The sequence below is a fragment of the Stegodyphus dumicola genome, chromosome 2 (assembly GCF_044657685.1).
Source record: "Stegodyphus dumicola isolate Sdum_Otavi_A_Nest chromosome 2, ASM4465768v1".
Lineage (NCBI taxonomy): Eukaryota > Metazoa > Arthropoda > Arachnida > Araneae > Eresidae > Stegodyphus > Stegodyphus dumicola.
Window position 1 is genome coordinate 61,104,961 of NC_140769.1, and position 22,141 is coordinate 61,127,101.

Genomic DNA, 22,141 nt, shown 5'->3' on the forward strand with positions numbered 1-22,141 from the left:
AAACTGTAGAAATTAATATAAACAGTTCTACATATGATTTGCTTCGAAAAATTAAGTAAATCCGTGTGTGCTATGCTGAAATGATAGTATCAAAGATTTTATATGAAGTTCAGATTTGTCCTCATAAAAGTGCATTCAAGAAATACCAATCCTTAACAATAAAATTAAAAGGCAACGTGAACCTACTGAGCGGATATTACAAAATGATAATGGCTCAAAAAATTACCAGAAGATAACCTAACGACTTATGGAATTTTTTCAAATTGCATAAATCGTTAGATTACCCTAACAATTTATGCAAATTTTCATACTTTTCCTTCAAAATTATTTCTTTCTTTAGTTATGTTATAAATTTCTATTAATCAATCAGATATGAAATTGTGTATTATAACATCTTTTAATCAGGAATATTCAGTGAAATTATTTAAATTTATAACACGTCTTAATTATTTGTATTCCCTAAAGTTGTTTAAAATAATCATTAGAAAAAATGAAGTGTTGAGTCACTATTAGTTTTAAATACGATGTTCTAATATATTTAAAAAATATCTTGGATTCAAAGATTTATTTAAATTTGGCTGCAGTGTGTATTAGAATAACGATAAATTTACTTGGGTTTTTAAACATATAGGTAAATATCAAAGTAAATTTGAAGTAATCTTATGTAAAATTCGTATGTATGAAAGTAATGTATCCATGTATTTGGAAGTATAGCGTTTTGAAGTGCTTTTTGGATGTCTTCCTGAAAATGGAACATAACAAAAGCTAAGTGTTAAATTAATATAATAGTACTTACGTATATGCTTTTCGAAGTGTAAATATCCTAACTAAGCAATGAATATATTTGGAAAATGTTCGGGTTACTTAAAACGAAGTTCGCATTTATTTTCTATCTTGAAATCACTTATTACCTTTCATTTTTATTTCATTTTTGCTGAAAGGGTAGAAATACGTGAGGTTAATAAAAATAATACCTTATGTATGAAAATTATCATCCCTTTTCCAAGTTACATAACTTATGTACTGATAACGTTTTTAGAACATCTATACTAATAGTTATCAATCAGAAATACTGTATATTATTACCAGACCTGTATATTATTACAGATTACTATCAATAATGTGCAATAATATACAATACTGTAAATAAATACTATATATTACTATAATATAAATGCTGTAATTTATTACAGATTATTATCAATCAGAAATACTGTATATATTACCATCACTAAATTATTAATTAGAAATACTACATATTATTACTAGATCAGCTCCCACCCCAGCTACCTGCGGTTGCTTTATATCATCCGCACTATGATATTGTTTCTTTCTTTAATTTTTATGCGAAGGTATTAAGAAACATACATAGAAGCTAATTGAAAACAGTCTTTCGGGGTCTTCAAGAGAGCACACATCTTAATAACCCCTTTTTAAAACAAATATGTACTGTCTAACTAACTATAAACGAAACAAAATAAGTTTAAATTTATTTTAAAAGACTAATATATTTAGTTTCATACATATATTCTAAAACATACGCTTGGTCAAATATTTGGAAAAAGAAAATTACTTAAGTGACATTTATTAGTGTAAACTGAATTAGAAATCAAAATGTAAATTTGTCCAAATTTTTGGAAAACTTAAATTACGAAATGAGCAGTTCATATTTTAGTGGTTCAGTAACAATTAGCAGCGTTTACAAATAAATATTTATTTAAATTTTTTGAAGTTTTTTTCCTGTTGTTGAAAGGGGGAAGAATTGATTTAGAGTGTCATATAACTAACTACCTTTTTGTTTACTCGAATATTCAGGCAATCCCGTTTTCTGTCATAGATGATAGGAACACTAAAACAATAGGAAAATTTAGACTGCATTAATAACAGATTTTGCCGTTCTAAGTTAACGGAACCGGAACTCTTAATACTCTAAGCACAGAGATATGGGAAGAATTTTAGCAATATCGAAAACTCTTCACTTAAGAATTCCACTTAAGTGTATTCAAGGAAATCTTCGGAATTGTGAAATGAAGAGAAAAATAATATATTACTTATTTCTAAGAAATCTGTGTTTAGTTAAGGTCTGAAAAATTTGCAGCATAAAATATAACCTTAAGTAATAGTAAAATTATGTTCCTTGATTCCTTTATCTCCTACTGAAAGTGAAATAGTGGCTCAGCTCGAACAGTGCTCCCATTCCTTGCACTTGCGTCACGAACTCGAAGAGCACTTGACGGGACCTTCTCGGAATATCGCATACTTCCTGGGATAAAATGTGTGGCCATCTAAAACGCGGGAAGTTATGTTTCACGAATTCGGGGGCCATCACAACATTTCCTTAGTATATTTTGTGTATCTGTTCATATTTCTTATTCTGTGGTGTATCTATTCCTGCATTTGCACGTTCAATTTTTGCGCGTATTTTTGTTCATCATAACTTTTACCTTAATACTTGTTAGTTCACTGAAGCAGCAAATAAATAGAAATATAGTTAATACTTATAGTAATTCAATGGGCTATTTTAGGTGTATTGGATGCATTACCTTTATTAACATTTACTTTAAGTAAATCACGGATTAAATTTTTTAAGTCCCTCTAGCACAGGGGTTCTCAACCGGGGGTGAGTTTCATAGTTTCAGAGGGGGTTGCGGTGAGTCTTTTATTTACCTGCTAAGTATTACGTTTTATTTTATAATTACTAGAAATTACTTTTATTCAACTTTTTGTATTTATGTATTTTTATGTAATTTTGTATTCGTAACATGCTATATATTTTTCTTGCTTAATTTTAAAACCACATTAAAAATAATCTAAGATTGTCTAGTAATGGTGAAAGGGGTTTCATGCAGCAAAAATAGTTGAGAACCACTGCTATAGCAAATACACACACACAGAATAAAAGCAATAACTCAGACATACGGGTTGAATTTTTGATTAAAGCTTAGCCATGCGATCTGCTTGCAAGTATGCCTATGAGAAATACGCTTTCGTGGAGGACCTAAGAAGGAAAAATTACCGCTATTACATATGCGGAAAACCAGGAACATCTACAAACACTAAGTTGAGCTCACTATGAAATGATAGTGCTCTCTAACTATACATTTGTAAATAATCAACAAATGAAATGACATGTATTGCAGAAAATTATTACAGTTCTCAGCTTTTTATAATTTAGTCGAGCAAGAATCAAGTCGATGGCGGAAGATTTTTCTCCTTCTAAATAAGGAGAGATTTCTCAATAAAACGTATATACTCATACATTTAATATTAATCTTCAGAAACTAGTTTTAGCTCGATGAAGAAAATGCTTGAGCAAAAAGGAAGCAAAGAAACAGTAAAGTGCAAAATAGTGTAAAATATACAGTATATAAAAATAATGACTAAGTATCATCATAAATATAAATGCATGTAAATGGATATGAAAATAATATGCACTTAGTAATTTATATACATAGCATTAATAAACTGTTTTTTAATCTTGTCCGCAAAAGTCCTTTATTTTACCAACCGTTGGTCGTTGATATTTACTTCTAGCAATAAAAATGTTTTAAATGATGCAATGATTCATGATTTTGACATTTTTAAATTTAAAGAAAAAAAAAAAATTAGTAAATATTGTTCTCGTTAATAAAAATTAAACTCAAAACGTTTAACAATAAAGGAGCAAGCATTTTAATATTAAAATTGGAGATTATGTTCAGGGGTCATGTACAAAATAAATATGAATGTTTACATATGTACGTAATTAAAAATGAAATATTATTTAGAAAAAGGCTTCAGTTGTTAAAAGATTAGATGATGAGCATTTCTATGCACAAAATTGCCAAAATTGTTTACCAATTTTTTTTTTTTTTTTTTTTTTTCAAAATGGAGATCTTATTAACAGAAGCTTATGGAATTCGCTTTCTAGAAATAATTGACAAGCTTTAGTATTAAAGCTAAATGGTAATATTACTTGCATCAGTAAAAAATTAATTAGTAGTATTTGTAGGCTAATGAATTTCTTGTATGATTGTCAGATTATGATCCTAAAGCAGTAAGTAAAACGTCATGGGAATGTTAATAACGTATCTATAGAGCTCGAAAACTTAAAATTTACACGTGTGGAAATTCGTTTGACATACCAAATATAACCAAATTGTAAATTAAAGATATTAGTAAATCACAGAGCAATATCAATACACTATTTATAGTACCTTTATAAATATTTACACAGTTAAGATTAACTAAGAACAGCCTTATTTTAAATTTCTAAAGTTACATACACTAAATACGGGATATTTATTTCCATCAATATTACTTGGGCTAGTTAAAGGAGTTTTTAAAATAAATATTTTAACCTATCTCATTCACTTTTACAAAATTACTTTATAAAGAAACTCTGAAGTACACAGTTGTAAACAGCAGCAGATACTCAATTTAAGTCTTCAGTACTCAAATACTTTTGCATAAGATTAGTAAATAAATATTGTCGAAGATACTCTTAACAGAAAAAAAGTAGTGCAGAAATTAATTTTATCTTCTGTAGTAAAGAAATACGAGAAAACTAATCCTTTTCGAAGTAGTGCAATTAATGGAGCAGGCAAGGTGCTTATTTTTATACAACATGTCCAGGAACAGAGTCTTTTATTTACTCCAACAAAAGTTTGATTTGTTAAGCAAGAGAAAACTTTAATGATTACTGTCTGAGTAAAAATAAATCTTATATCTAGCTATAAAAATGCTGCCGAAAATAATTTAATAACGTAATTCACAACAGGAAATAAACACGGAGTGCTAAAATCAGGTATGGAGTGAATTGTAAAAGTTTCTCGATTTGCTCGAAGCTCTGGAACTCTTCGAATGAGAATTAAATGAAGGAGAATAGGGAAAAGGTTTGTTGTGAAAAGTATTTAATTAAATGAAAACTTGAAATCTTCATTGAGTGAAATACACATTTAAGAATAAAGTCTTTAAAATGCACTTATATTTATCGAAAAGGAACAAATAAAATACATATTTAAATGCGTATTTAAACTCCTAGTATGTTGATATATATTTTATGAAAGTATTTAATACAAATATATTAATATCAGTTACAATTTTGCGCATTCTTCGGGAAACTTTTTTATTTCAAATAATTTAGAGGGGATAGGATTTTATCAGGGAATAAAGCAAATAAATACTAAGCACAGAATGCTAATTCCTGTACTGAAAATTATAAGTGTATCATTCACGACTGCCGCAAAATAGTACTGTTGCTCCAAATCCCCTGAAATTGAAGCAATCAGGTCTTTTTTAACGAATTCCTTTTTGGACTTTAATAAAATTATATTCTAAAATTTTGTGGCGTCTTTTTCATTTACACATACATACACGTTTCGTGAGAATTTGGGCTAAAAATATTAAAAAACAGCATATTTTTAGAATTTCCGAGAGAGAGTCTCACGCGCTGGAGATAGAAATATTTTATTCCGTACAATGCTTGCCATTACTCGCTTTAAAATCGCCGAGTTTTTTAACAAGAAATTCGTTAAAGTTAAAAAAAATATGAAATAAATTATAAAGCAAATTCGAAACTCAAGATTTGGGCTTTCAAGGTGTATATATTCAGGTGAAATACTGCATTATTTAAAATTTGATGGCTCTAGGTATCACTATTTTTTTGACAACGCGAGAAACATACATACTTTCATGTAGATTCTCCATTATTTAATTTCCTTAAATATAATACATGGCGATAATATTTGGTGGCAACAATTTGAAAAGAGATGCTGTCGTTTATAGCGATTCGACGCAAAATGCCCTTTCGAGACAAATAGTCCTTGAGGTCCCATTTGAGCTAAAAATTTGAGCTGCAACTTAAAGTGTTGGAAATGCTTATAAAACATTTCTACAAATTATGTACATACAACAACTACATAGCAAGAAAATAAATTTCTGTACAAATTGCGCATGATTCTGAATTTGATTTCTTAATGTATACCCATATAAACGACAATGTTTATTTAACATTATATTTTGTATAGAAGAACTACGAAATGAAAAATCTGGATAACTGGTTTCCTGGATAACTTGTTATATGTCAAATAAATACTTTTTGCTGTAAATTACATTAAAGAGAATGAAATGTGTAATATTTTATAGAAGCAAGAGACAATCGTTGTAACAGATTCAGCCTTACCCAATTTGCACAACGAGGAGGCCTGCTACTTTACTGTCAAAGTTCCTAAAAGGGATTCAGGGAAAAGTTGCTTTCCAAAGAGGAAACATTGTGGTCTCAATGGAAAAGACATGGCGGACCTTTTGGCAAAACAGAGAACTGATATTCTCCAAAAGTTTTATAGTGACCTTTCTCTGCACTCTGCCAAATTAGAAATTAAGATAATTTTAAAGCAATCATTCAGTTGTGCGGCCTGCGAAAGTTCTTGCATGCGCTTTGTGATACTCACAGTTTCTCAAATTCACCCCGTACTGCCAGAGAGCCGACTATAGACTATTTTTTGACTGGACACGATTGCCTTAGTGCCTATTTGTTTCCTTTCAAACTAATTCACCAGAATATGTACTGTGCGACTCCTGACAACACATAATTGCTCATCTGGACGAGTGTTCTGTACTAAATGATTTGAATTGTATTATTAAAAAGTACCGTAAAGCTCGTTGCATAAAGACCTGATGGTCAACAGACTGGCATTTGGTTAATAATAATATTTCATATCAAAGAAGAAAAATGCTAAGAAAAATATATTTCCTTCAAAATAAAGATTAAATAAAATTATTTGAAGTTACACGGTAACAGTAAATTGCATTAAAATTTTGAAAACAATTAATGACCTCAGTGTCTTTTGTTATATGTAACTAAAAATTAAGTTCTGGGGTTAGTTAGTGAGTTACAATCTGGGCGCAGCCCGGCTCGCCAAGTGAATGAAAATTCACTTTATAGCCCAAAATAGGCTGCACCCGAGATAGAAAGTTACAGGGTTGCTAAACAATGGCAGATTTCAGATTCAAAACGGAAATTAAATTAGCTATATATAATCATTCTTATATTAAACATTTCGATAGTTTCCGTTTTATAGTTCCGTTCGATAGTTTCTTGAAATTATGTAAAAAGGTCTTTATGAAATTCGCAATATGAGGGCCCCATGATTTCATTTTTAGCCACATATGATAAAATGTTTTAAAGATCTGTTTAATTCATATAGCGAAAATCTTGTAAAATTTTTTTTTATAATATTTTTAATTTTGCAGAATTTAGAAGTGTAATAAAAAAAGTAAGATCTTTGCTTCTTGATATAAGAAGATTAAGCTTCCTAATCATAGCAGCAGTAAAGTATGCATGGTGTCATTTATTCTTTTTACTTCCTTGTACGAAGTAAAAAGGAAGTATTGTAATCGCGAAAAGTTTCAGGCGGCAGCATATTTCAACGAAAATATCCATTTTGACCGCTATCGAATGCAATTTAACGATGTTTTTGCGTGATATCTGTGCGTAAGGACAGAATAAAATACTCTTTTCCTTCAAAAAAGTTATAAAACTGCTTTAAAATTAATTCTGAAGAGAAGTTTTCGTGGCGTCTGTACGAAAATATGTACGTACGTATCTCGCATAACTCAAAAACGAGTAGCCTCAGAACGTTGAAATTTTGTATATAGGACTGCTATAACATGTAGATGTGCACCTCGTATTTTGGTTGCAATCGGCGGCACCAAACGTATATAAATATATTTATATATATATCCACTCTGTTACTCGGCTCAGTGATCTCAGTTTCTTTACTCTTATATGTTTGTAAATTGTACATTTTTTGCTTTAGAAATGGTTGAATTATGTTTTTTTTATCTTCCGGTTAAGGATTTTATGCCTTTAGTAAATCTGAGTGCAATATTTTTAGAATTATCAGCAATTTTAAAGTTGTTTAATTGCCGCTAAGCCTTTTTTAATCGCGGCCATTGATGTTTACATTTGAAACAGGAGACTAGTGGATTTGTTGCCAATCTAGAGAAACTTAGCTTCGCAGCAACAAAGATAACGCATTCATTTATGTAGAGATCAACGACCAATGCTGACTTAGCGAATTGCCAGCAATGACGTCATCGCAGCACAGCGCAGTGCGAAGCATTCCAGACAGCGTCAGATAGCGTCCAGACGTGGTCGAGAGTGGAGGTGTGAGCAGACGGCTCGCATGCCTTCAAGAGTTGAAGACAGACGGTCTTCCTGGATTATTGAGTGCTCTCTGGGTTAACCAAGCCGTACATATTACTTAAAGCTACCCATGAATGTTTGTGTGAAAGGACTGAAATGTTCATCATTACATGAATCCTGCAACATTAATTTTACTTACATTTCATTACTTTTATCTATTCCTTATTATTAAATAAAAGCATTTTAAAATGCAACGTTTGTGCTCTCTAATGTTTCGAAAGAAAACCCCACATTTATTATTGCTAATTAAATCATGCTTAGTTCTTTCTGGAATTTTTTCGAGGAAATAAGTGTTTGAGATTTACTTCGTAATTTTTAATATAGATATTTTGAGATTTTATGTATTTTTGCCTTCTCGTGAAGTGAGAACTGAATTAATTAAATGAGAAATACTCAATCGTCTGTGAAAAACTGTTTCTTTTTTGTTTTGTTTGCTTAATTTCTTTTATACATCATTCTAGCTTTATTATAGTATTTGAATAGAACATGTGGCAATGATTAGATAATTATATACTTTAAATGATATAAATTTTGTGCATTATGAGTTATAATATGGACGAAATATATACGTTAACTGTTATATAATTATTGGATTATATAACAGTTAACTTAGTTTCCGTTATATAATTATTATATAAGTTAACTGTTACATAATTATTAATTCTGTTAAGTGAATCTAGCGCCAGAGTGTCGCTATGGTAAACAAATACTAGAGTGAATTTTAAAGAATGCATTTATTCTATTGTGGTTTATGCGCTGTCGGCGAAGTAGATTTAATTCAATCCAATAAGTTTAAATGAAATGCAAGAAAAAATGCTTATAATTTAATATTCCAATACAAGGAAGTCATTTGGTGTACACATCAGATTTTTTTCAATGGTTTACGTGCTCAAATTTACAGTCTTTTTCATTTAGAAAACTGTTTAATTCATAGATACGATCATTTATAATTACTCTGATCATTTATAATAGCTAGGGAGCTAACAATAGAGGATTAAATCTTTTGTTTCAAGAATAAAATCATAATATAGAAAAATGAAAAGTTTCATATTTGGCGCATGATCTTTTTCTATAAGCAATTAAAAATTGCACGATAATTAAAAGATGCGATATTCGAAAAATGAGCAAAACTACCTAGATTACATTAAATATACGTAAAAAGCGCATTATGAAGATTATATTCCGATCTGTTCGATGGAGAGAAGATCGAATTTCTGGGATGAATAGTTTTATAGCTAAACAAGAAATATGACATAAAAAATTAATTTTAAATACTGAGGGAAAATCCCACCGAAACATTCTTCTAGAACATTGTGTTGTGGTAGCATCGTAAGGGAAAAATATTTCAAGAAATTTAGCTGTGTGAGAATCAAAAAAATAATTTAAAAATGAGTTGGGGGAGGGAGTGACATATAGTCAGAAAAATAAAATACATTTTCATTAGTTCCATTTAACTGAAACGCCATGAACAAAAAGGTTTTCTAACAACATTTTATTTATGCTTTTTAGTCCAAAAGAGGGTAAAATAATTAAAAAGGGAAATTCCTGCTCTTGAATATAAGCAAATTTATAATAAACAACTTTTTTAAGGTCTTCCGAGCTGTAAGATGGCATAAAATACAGTTACGTTCATTTATCTTGTTCGAAAACAATTTGCATTTAATTAAAAAATAACTTAATGTTTATTTGACTAATTTGAATGATGGCCGAGAGGTTTAGAAATGCTGCTGGTGTAAAAATAAAATGCGTGATAAAAGACGAAACTCCTAGAGATTGGTGTAGGATAATGAGACACATAATTTTATTTCTTGATGAATAATTTCTTATGAACTATATTCTACTTTTCCTACCACTATGGTTCGACTAGCACCCTACAATTTTATATACAACTTAACACATTTCGAGACAACAGATGACACTGCGAAGCAATAAGACACGCGTTAGATGGCAAGAGAGATTAGAAAGTGACCGTGCATGTGAGCAATCGGGTATGTACACTATAAAAAAAAATCTGTAAAGTTACTAAGAAAACTCATGGAAACTGGGATGCCATGGGTTATTTGAGTAACAGAAACAGGTGTTTTCTTTGTAACATTACAAGAGTTTTGCCTGTAATGGTTACAGATCTTTTTCTTGTAATATCACAGTATATAGTTATGTAAGTAGAACATATTTTTCTCATGTAAATTCCCAAACGATATATCTGTAATGGTTACAGATTATTTGCGTGTAATATTACAGCAAATAATTATGTAAAAAGAACATGTTTTTCTCATGTAAAATCCCAAACGATATATCTGTAATGGTTACAGATTATTTGCGTGTAATATTACAGAAAATAATTATGTAGAAAGAACATGTTTTTCTCATGTAAAATCTCAACAGATATATATATCTGTAACCGTTACAGGTTATTTACTTGTATTATTATAGCAAGTTATTATGTGAGAAGAAGATACTTTTCTTACGTAAAATTCCAATGGTTGTATCTGTAAAGGTTTCAGATTATTTCCTTCTAATATCCCATTAAGTAGTTATGTGTGTAGAATATATTTTTCATAGATAATACTAAAGGATATGTTTATAAAAGTAGTAGATTTTTTTTGTCTAAAATGATGCTTATTATAATAAAATATATTGAAATCAAGATGTTTTGAGTAAAACAATATCTTCATGTGTATATCATTATACAGATATATGCAAGTGAAGCATAATAGTTTGGCTTTTTAAATTAGTCAATTTGACCTCAGAATAGCATTAATTTAAAAGATGTGCTTTCAACAGCAATGTTCTTTTTTCAAAAAGTAACATTAGTCTGTTGCAGAGTATTTTTGTTTTATGAAGAGAAACTTATGTCTGATATTATTGAAAGGCCTTTCATATTATCATTTTGATTAATTTAAAAGTTCAAATTGATATGCTACTCCTTATATTTGCCCTGTAAAATAGCTGAAAAAATAGTATGTTTTATTTGCATGTTAGTGTCAGTTAATAAGATATGTTCTAGAACTTTCTTTTTAGTAATTTTAGCTAAAATAGACACATGTTGCTTTAGATTTAACTTATATGAGTAAACGTGTTGCATGTTGATATGATCATATTATTACAGTAAAAGACATTTTGTGAAATATTTCTATGAAGAACTCAGAACAGCTGTTCTTCATATTTCAAAAATATATTCTCTCCTTCTAAAAAATGACATTTTCAGTAAATTAAAGAATTCAACATAGCAATGAACTTCATTTTGTTACTACAAGGAATTCAAATTTTGTTCATACGCTTGAATTACAACGTCTAACTAATTTTTTTATTCTTATCTGCACTCAGTGTTTGTCAACAGTCTGCTATTGTTTGAAATAATGCATAATTTTTTACTTACCTTCAAATAATTTCCTTTGCATTAACAAATAGAAGTCTTTCATTAAAAACCTAATGTCATGCTTTTTGAATAAGCATAAAACTTTGCCAACTGACCTTAATTTTTAAAGCCTTGTTTCCCTTAAAATTCTTAATACAATTATGCCTTTAAGAAATTTATTTCTAAAATTAATACTTCAGTTTAGCTTAAAATTTAATGCATTTTAATTTTACCTATAATTTTTTACAAACATAATATGTAATAAATCTAAGCTTAATATTTACCATTTCGAAAGTGATACTAAAAATGTATTCCTAGATATTATAAATTTCGAGATTCGCATACAAAATTGTGAAATAAACATCTGACAACAGAAAACAAACTTTATGCTCTCTCTATATTACAGCATGTTAATTAAGAAGTTTATTGAATTTATAATTTTATTGTGAAACACTATGAAGCAAATAATATGCTAATTAAAATACAGAAGTAAAAATAATTTATTACTTAATTCATAAACTTTACATAAAACCTGAAAAAAAGAATTAATTAAAAAATAACATAATTTAATAAACATTTCATAAAAATTCGTTTCGACTGCTTGGAAAAAATGAATGGTTTTTCTCCTCTTTGTAAACCATGTCTCCTAAATAAAGAAAAAAACATTTCTTTTAAAATCATAATCATGCTCTTAAAAAGCTTATAAAAATTATTTTAATAGATGTTTTAAACATGTGCTTATATAACACTTTTAATCATATTTCTTTATAATATCTTAATTAATTAAGAACAGCTTAAATTCTTTAAAAAATTTGATTACAGTGAACCGTCTCATTACGACAAGCTACCTCAGTCAATCACTTTTTAAATTTAATCAGCATCCCTCATAAAATAACTAATTAGTAAACATAACTTCGCTAGGATGCCCACTATCATTTAAAGATCAAAATTTTCAGGAATCACGTAGCATAGAGAAGGTTCATTGTACAAAAACAGCCAATATTCAAATATTTTCATAAATGAAGCCACCATAGTTATTAAATATAATATACAGTATACTTATATTCAGAATTCAGAACTTGAATAAATTTCTCGAACTGTTTTAGCATTCGAAAAATATTATATTTATTACCTTAAATTTCTAAAACAATATTACATATTCGTCCAAAGGAATCATTGGGACTCGGACAACATTTTCCCCCTAGCTTTCTTTTAGCACAGGATTCTGAATATGTTTTAAAGATTTAGGTAATGTTTGTCTTCCTTAAGGCGCTCACAAAACAAGTTACCCTAAATGTTTTGTCCGCATAGTGGTCATTTTCATCTTACTAACTGATTTGCTAGTGGATTTTGGATGCATGGCCTATCATTGATGAAACAATAATAGTGAACAGCTTCAAGAAAATGGCGATATCTAATGCTCTTGATGCCATATTCCCACTTATTTTTACTAATTTTATCTTCCGAAAATTAAGAGGAAAAAATTAAACGAATAATTTAATTTGCAAAGGACACAGTCACAGTAGGAATATAACAAATGAAAAGTAATCATGGATAAACTACTACTATCACAATATTATTTATTTAAAAGAAACCTCTATTTCAATAAGAATACACATAATTGCAACATCTAATAAGTTATCTCATTTCTTCTTTATAATTTGAACTTCTGTCATTCTCATTGTTGTTCTTGCAAATCCTTAGGCCTCAGATCATACATAAATAATTAGAGAAGGTTGTGGTCCGATGCTTGCTAGGGTGAACATTCAGCTGATATGGCAAAATTGCACAGTGAATGGCTGTTGATATTTGCTTTCACTAGCATAGATCATTGTTTGTATTAGGCTGACATAATATTCAACAGTTAGAAGAGAAAGATTCAACGGGGCCTTAAGTGTGCAAAAGTTTGCCTTTGTTAGTATGACGAAAACAATCATTATGTTGATAAATCCATTTTAAAATCTTGGAATATTCATTTTGTGAATGCATTAAAAGGGGGAAAATTATGTAAATATTTTTTTTAATTTTCAGAATCTGGTTCTAAAGCTGGGTGGGGTGGAATATGCAACGCAATACGATAATTCTGAAGATCATTGCTCGTGGCAGTACAAACTAAACGGTGATAACTTGCATGCTGTAGAAAAAGACACAAATTGCAGTTCCAGATGCATTAAATGCTTTGAAGTCTAGGGAGTAGCAGTGGGCAATACTAAGAGTGAAATTCAATGTATAGGGAAGTAGGAATGAAAATTACTTTTATTAGATAACTTAAATGGTTATGTTACTAAGCGTTCTTATTGGAATGTAGGTTTCTTTTAAATAATAATACTATGATAGTTACCAGTAGTTCATTCATGAATATTTTTGATTGGTTATGTATGATCTTATTGTAATCACATCCTTCAAAATTAAATTGATTGCTTAATTTCCCCCTTGATTTTCATACTATAATATAAAAGGAAGGAAAAAAAGTCTGCAAGTAAACATAACTCCTCTTTCTCTCTCTGTATATAGACATGTATCTTCGTGTGCAACTAAGCAAAACAAATGTGACTTTTTCTTCTTTAAAAAAATTGTGTAAATAAATAGGATGAGAATTAAGTTCATTTCAAAGACTTATGACACATGAAATATACATGATCAAAATAAATTAGAAAATTAAGTTCAAATAAATTTTAAGCTAAATTACGTGTTGCAATGTAAGTTGCAATAATTCAGTTGTAATAATTAATACTAACAAAACCAAACATCATATTCCCATTCTGCAAAGTATAAAAATTCTTCTGCAAAACTGAAAAAATGACCAACACTTTGGCTTATTTGATAACTTTCAAATTCACTCCTTTGTTTGCATTTAGAATTTATAACTTTAATTTTCCACAGAAATTTGTTTTTGATTTTAAAAAATTTCACTGGCATAATTTCAATCACTTCAGCATATATTAATAGGTGCAGAAGGTTTTTGTACCTTACATAATTTTAAATCTTATGTAAACTAACGTAATTAATAACAAAATCAAAACATAGATCAGAAACAGCATAAAATTTAATTAATAATTACTACTAGTGTCACACAAAATGCTATGAAATTAATTAATAAAATAAGAATGAGATAAAATATATAGAATTAATATTCCACATGTGTGAAGTTTGGAAGTTTTACGTTAAATATTTTTTTTTAATTAAGTATTTTTAAAAATGACCCCTTAAAGCATGGGACCTTTCGTAATTAGAACTTGCAAATCTGCTTCGCTAGTCTTTCATAACATTGCTTTTCTTTTATTAACAAGAAATATTGCATTCAGTTATTTAATTTAAGATATCAAAAATAATGCTACTGAAAGGCATGAATACTTACTTAAATTTGAAATTAATTTGGTTGACTTAAAATAATATTAAAAAAAAATAAATCTTCATATATAGGTCTAAAAATCAGACCTTATTAATTTTCTTTTATTTGAACGATATCTAAATTCTGCCTTAGTTTGGACTAGTAAATCATTGGCAATTAAATGCCAAGCTATAAGAGAACTAATGTAGTTTACAAATGCACTGAATTTTATTTCCGGTATTAACTTTCAAAGAAAGTAAACTTTTCTGCATATTTGCATCATTTGGATTGATAGAATATGGCAAAGCATGCAAAGGCTATCAGCCTAAAGGAAAGTATATATTCATAGGCGGTTTTGTAAGGAAAAGTAGCTTGCATTTCCATTTATTCATGTGTATATATATATATATATATATACATTGTTAATGCTAAAATCAATGCTTCATTAAAAATTCATTATTATTTTATTTTTAATACAACATACAGATACAGAATTGTTTTAAATTCCAATAAACAATAATAATTTATTTTTAAGAAAACTTATTTTATGATTTATATATTATATTACATGAATAAGAGAAACATTTGTCAAGAAATGTATTAAACTTGTATTAGCAGATTCATGCTATCCTAGTAACAAGACTATCATACTTCAAAACTGTATTAAAACTGGGCAAAATAAAATCAACATAAATTCTACATTAAATGTTTAAAAACTTATAAGTATGCAATGGTAGTTATATATACAATATAATATATGTTGTCATTTATAAAATATTAATGAAATGATATTTTTGGAAATAATGCACAAAATTTTAGTTTTGCTTTATAATTAGTTTAACGAATTGTTAGAAAAATATTTTAGGTCATTTCCATTTTTCCCCTGTTGATATTGGTATATTAAAATATATGGAATAATTAAGTTGCATCTAGTTAGTAAAACAAAACATTACGAAAAGTATGATACGGCATATTTTTAATCAGTATAATTACTTCATTTTGGAATTATAATATTTTCGTAAGAAATTAATACCACTGAAAAAAATATTATTACACTAAAGGAATAAACGAGATTCTCGACCGCGTTGTTCACGTTTTTGTTATTTTACTTCATAACACACTCGTACATAAACATATTAGACTGAATTATAAACCAGGTATAACTAATTAGATAATCCTAGAAAAAGAATAAACTAAACCTAGTAAGCAAAATAATATATACATTACATTCAGAATTCTAAATGTTTATATAAACGTTTCTCGCAAGGCCTGCCGGGAAAAAGATGTCAAACGTTCTTTGGTCAGACGATTGGAAAAGAACGTTAAAATGATTAGTTTTGTTTTCAACAACCACATTACCATTTCAATTATATACCACAAACAGTGATTAAATTTTGGAATAATTAGTTTTAAATAATAATAAGGGCAGTTGAAGGCGTAATTTATCGGATGCACAATGACAAAATACTACTATTAGATCTGCATTTGGAATAAATATTTTGCACTCTTTCAACTCATTAGACATTACGAACACTGATATTAATTAATCGCAAAGCTTAAACGTTTAAATACTTACTCACTACATATAACGGTGCAAAGTTCATGAGAATAATCTGCATAAAATGAACAAAAAATATTTCAAGTAGTAATTGTAAACATTTTCTTACTTACCTGCGCTATACAACCAACATGCATTCAGCCATGTTTTTTTCTGCAACTAGCTTTCAAACACTTTTCTCCTGATTGGCTAATTTCCAGTCAGTCACGTGATTCTTTCGCGCGGCTACTGAAACATTATCTGTAATGTTACAAGCAAATCTGCTGTTACCGCTACAGTTTGCTTTCAACCTGTTACCATTACAGGAAATTCTTCTGTAACTTTTTGATTTCTGTAACTTTACAAAACTTTTGCCTGTAAAGAGCGAACTTTTTTTTTACAGTGTATAGAGTTGAAATACTTAGTTTAAGTTCAGACTGGCGATTCGACAAGAGCTTACAGTATTGCAGAAGTTATAATGCGGGTGAGTTCTTAAAGTAACGGAGTTGAGATTCCAGGAAGGAGATGTAGTCAAATTAAAGGTAGTAATTTTGTGTTTCATATTTCTTTTATCTTACATATTCCCCATAAAAGAGTAATGGGCTTAGTGAAAGAAAAGCGTTTTGAGGAAAAGCATAAGAGCTTAGAATGTTTGCCTAATATATGTATATGTGCTTTTTAAAATGAAAAAGAAAAGGATTTTTTTCAAGGACATTGCCTTTAGATTTCATTAGGTTCCGTGATTTTGCTCATGAAATTTCTCGTATTGTAACATATAAAAGACACATAAAAATGTAATGTGTAAATATTACAACTGAAATAGTTTACAATCTGTAAATTAAATATATTTGATTCTCTAAAAATATAAGGTTATTAAAGGCTTACAAATGTTTTCTCAAAGTATAGAAATTATCCAGAATTTGGAGTCCTAACTCTTTCACGGAATAATTGGAAACGTGCACAGTTCTTAAAATTCTTTCTTGAATATCATAATATAAATTTTATAGTCCTTGTTTCGATAGTCTTTCCTAAAAACTGCTGTAGTCAATATAAAACCAAAATATTTCTGTTACATATGAGATTCTATTAAAATTGCTTATTTATTCATTTTAAAACACCGCACACACACTTCCTTATTTTAAGCAATGCAAAATGTACTTGAGAAATTAATAAACAGAAAACTAACAAAATACAGGATGAAAGCAAACTATAACGAAATATAAGCAGGCCTTCTACAAGCGAATCAACTTACATACTTGCCGATGATTGTGGGATGCTTAAATACAAAAGCGCATAAAAAACCTCCTTTCCTTACACAAGGTAAACTGGCTTTTAGTACTGTATAAATATACTTACATTTCTGTTTATGAATTATGGCCATAAAATTCTTTAAATTACATAATGGAATTAAAAAATAAATAAATGTATAAAAATTCAAATGCAAATTAAGACGATTAACCTTATATTCAAGTCAAGGTCTTACAAATTTACTAAATAGAATTTTACATTACCCTGCAATAATAATATATTAATTTTTTTAATATGTGCAGTGTGTGTCTGTGTGTGTGAGTGGCAGTACTTTATGCTAACACTATGGCTAGAGGAAATTGGTGGAAGCTCTCAACCAGTCCACGACCATAGCTGACTCTTCTAAAAAACAATTGTCACACTATGAGTATACCTAGGAGGGGGGAGAACTTGCCTATGTTATCACTGCTTTCACCCCCCTTATGATAAGGCTGCAAGGAGTAACACACATAATGTGATTCTCGGTTTGCTTACAGCAAAAACATATTTTTCATCTTTTAAGAATCTGGTCAGATTGCAGAACAGAGTTTAGAGTTTTAGCTGTCCTCATTTCCGGGCGACGAACATAACAATTTTAACCCAAAAACCATGAGAATAAGGAAAGGGAAAAGGAACAAGATTGAAAAAAAAAAAAAAAAAAAAAAAAAGGAAATTCGGGAGTAATTTGTCAGAATTTTAGGGTTTAGAGTCATCATCATGTTAAAAAAGGGTTCAGGCTACAGGTTAAGAATAAAAAGAGTAGAAAGGATAAAGGTTTAAAGAATTTTAATAAATAATTTGGAAAATGAAATTTAATTGCTTTTATGTAACAATAGGTATTTTACTATTTCTGAAAGTTGATTAAATTTATTTGCTGGGTTGAAAGGTCTGAGCGTTAGTAGGATGGACAATTTCTAAATTCTTTTTAGTTAAGAGAATTTGATTTATCTAATTCAAAAGTAGCTTCGAATATTGTTTAAAATTTTATAATGGACAGAAAAATGAGAGGACGGTTTTCTGGTGTTAGGTTATTGAAATTCCATATACATTACTAAAGCATCATGTTTAAAATTACTTACTTTAATTATGAGTGTTATATCTTTCTTTTTTTACACTATGGTAAGCATGAGACCTTTTCTAAGCAATTTTCCTCGCTTCTTCAGTTGGCGGATACAGATGTCGATTTTCGATTATTGAATTATATTGCAATTCTCCTTACATTCGTTGGTGTAAATTATGTTATAGTTGCATAGATTTTAAATTTAACATATATATCAAATTTTCAAAAACATTTGCTTTCAGATATTAAATTTTCATTACAAATACGCATGTGTGCAAAATTTTTAAAAATTAGGCTCCAGAAACAGGTAAAAAATTTCAAAATTCGAAACAAGCAAATAGGGAAAACAATCTATATAAATCACGTAAAAATCACTGAAAGTGACTAACTTGGTGTGTTAACTAATTTCGACCTTTCAACTGGCATACGAAGGCTGTTGCCAATGGGAAAGTTTGCCTTCAGACAGATCTTTTTGAAGAAACTATAACAAACTAGCTCACATTCATGTTATGCATAGAAAAAAACCCATCAAAACCACAAGCAGCAAATTTGTTACCAGGGAACTGAATCCGAGACGAATTACTACTCACTAATGGGAAAAAGGTTTACATAACATCAACATGCCTATTTAACTTATTTTTATAAAAGTAACTCTTCTGTTGGCTAAACGATTTACTGAGTGAATAACGAATATTAGATCTGTAGACAAAAAGGCACAAATTTTCGTGAAATAATCGTATTTTAATCCACTCATTTTTCGAACATTCTAGACCAGTTTACACTCGGTAAACATTTACATAAGTTAATGGAAAAACCTCTTGTAAAATATAGATAGTGTATTAAATTCCTTTTCACTTAAAATTAAAATATTTGTAAATTATAAATTTGAAACTGTAAAATATAGATAGTGTACTGAATTTTTTTTTTTTTTTTTAAAGTAATGGAAGTATTGTAATTACGAAAAATTCCGGGAATCATATTTCAACGAAAACATCCATTTTGACCGCTGTCGAATGCAATTTAAAGATGTTTTTGCGTACATCTATACGTAAGAACAGAATAAAGGACTTCTTTTTCCCGAAACGGATTATAAAATTAATTTAAAAAGGATTCAGAAGAGATCTTTTTATGCCGTCTGTACGTTCGTAAGTTTGTATGTATATATCTCGCATAACTCAAAAAGGAGTAGCCTGAGAACATTGAAATTGTTTATATAGGACTATCATAATATGCAGTTGTTCATCTCCCTTTTTGGTTGTAATCGGCCACAGCAAAAGTTTATAAATACATATATATACTCGGCTCTTACGCACTCTCTTACTCGGCTCGGTGAGCTCAGTTTTTTTATTCTTATATGTTGGTGAACTGCTCATGTTTTGCTTGATTTTAATTATGTTATTCTTACGGTTAAGGTTTTTATGCTTTTAGTTAATCTGTATGCAATAATTGTAGAATTATCAACAATTTAAAAGTTGTTAAAGTGCGGCTAAGCCTAATTTTTGTTTACCATAGCAGCCACATTTGTTTATATTTGAAACTTAGTAGAATAGTGAATTCAGTCAGTTTCTGCACTATCACTCTTTTTTTTTTTGCCGAGTGGGACCAAAAGTAAACTTTCAGTTTTGTGCACCGAAACATCTGCTTTGTTGCCTGCTGGTCGAATTGCTTGTTTTTGTGTAGAAACTCTAATTTTAATTGTAAAATTTATTTTTTCTATTCTTTTAACTGTATATGGTGTTTTATCTTTTCTATATTTTCCAATTTTTAATGAAGATATTTTGAAGTTTCATGCATTTGTGCCTTACCGCTAAGTGAGAACTGAGTTAATTGAATGAGAAATCTATCCCTAATGAAATTCGAAGAAATAAGTTTAAATGAATCGCAAAAAAATTGCGTATAATTTAATATTCCGTATAAAGAAGTCATGTGGTGCCTACATCAGATTTCTTACATTATTTTCATAAACAAAATAAACAAATAATAAAAATTTGAAAATAATTAAAAATACCTTAACATATACCTGCATAGTTAACTTACATCTGCATATTAGCTGCATGGTTGATTTCTAGTTTTTTCCTCATGTGTAATGTGAATGCTTGTGAATTTCCCCTCAAATGGTCTTCCTCGAAGACATTCCTTTCAAAGAGAGAAGACTCAAGGTATTTTGCCAAAATCAAACAATCTATTCCAAATCTAATTTAAAATTCGTCTGAAAAAAAGAACTAAGCTATTTAGGTATATAAGGGACGGAAGTAGTTGAATTTGTATTTTATTTATATCTTTCACGAAGGAAAAAATATTCCAAAGTTTTTAATTGAGGAGGCTAATTTCCAGAACATACTGAAAATATGTCTGGAATACTGAAACATACTTAAAATAAGTCTTGTAAACAGTTCTGCAAGTTGTATATTAAAATTTCATGAAAACGGAAAGCCATAAAACTTTTTAAAGCGCACCCTTTTTTTTTTTTTTTTTTTTGCGCAGCCAGCAGCATTATTTACAGTCAGATAGATCCGGAAATATTACAATAAATGAATTTTAAGTAAAATTAAAATGCAACATATTGCCGGTATAGTTGATTAACAGATACACAAGCACAAGAAGATAGTTTGTAAACGAAGCAATGGAAATTTTGCATTTTTAAACTAACAGTTTGTCCGTTAATTTATTTGCTCTCAACGCTCACTAAATGGCTATTTTTAACTAAAAAATAACTCAATTCCTATGCAAACTAATCAACTTAACATGTTTAACTAATTTTAACTGTTAGAATTTTGCTTGAAATCAAATTGCTTTGACTATTTATGATTATTTATAATATGCTGAAAAATTTGTTGTTAGAATAGAATTGATATGAATTTGTTGCTTAGAATTAGATTATTTAGTATTCGAAGTTGATATTTTAAACTAGGTTTGACTCTCGTATTGACAAAATACGGAATCCTCTCCCAAACTATTAAAATCGGTAACTGTTATTTCACTTGCCGCATTGTAAAGAAAAGTGAAGTGTATTTACTACTGTAAGGAACATTAGTTTACTCTGTCTACTTATCCTACTATATTTATAGTAGAGGCCTCTCTTTTAATTTTATTATCTATATTGATTGTACACAAAAACTTTAATGACACCCATCTGCGGATAGCCAATTATTACTAAAATGAACCACGTCCGATTTTAGTATAGTGATTAAGGATGCATTGCACTGGAACACATAATGTTTGATAGCCCGCAAGAGCCATTCGGATGGGCTAATTCTCCACAGATCAATAGCTTTTTTAATCAAGGAAAGAGCCCCTCGCCAGCGGGCGCCATCTTCGAAAGTGGGCGTGTCCCATTCACTATCCCTCTTCATCCAATTAGAAATGCTTTCTTAAGTGTC

The 22,141-nt window shown here is 29.2% G+C and overlaps 1 long non-coding RNA gene across 1 annotated transcript; it reads right to left on the reverse strand.

Moving 5' to 3' along the window:
• Positions 1-12,028: 12,028 nt before the first annotated feature.
• On the reverse strand, positions 12,029-16,646 carry LOC146998455 (uncharacterized). Its single transcript, XR_015039307.1, has 2 exons — positions 16,549-16,646; positions 12,029-12,192 (listed from the first exon to the last, which is right to left on the reverse strand). It is a non-coding gene; the product is annotated as an uncharacterized LOC146998455 (long non-coding RNA).
• Positions 16,647-22,141: the final 5,495 nt, after the last annotated feature.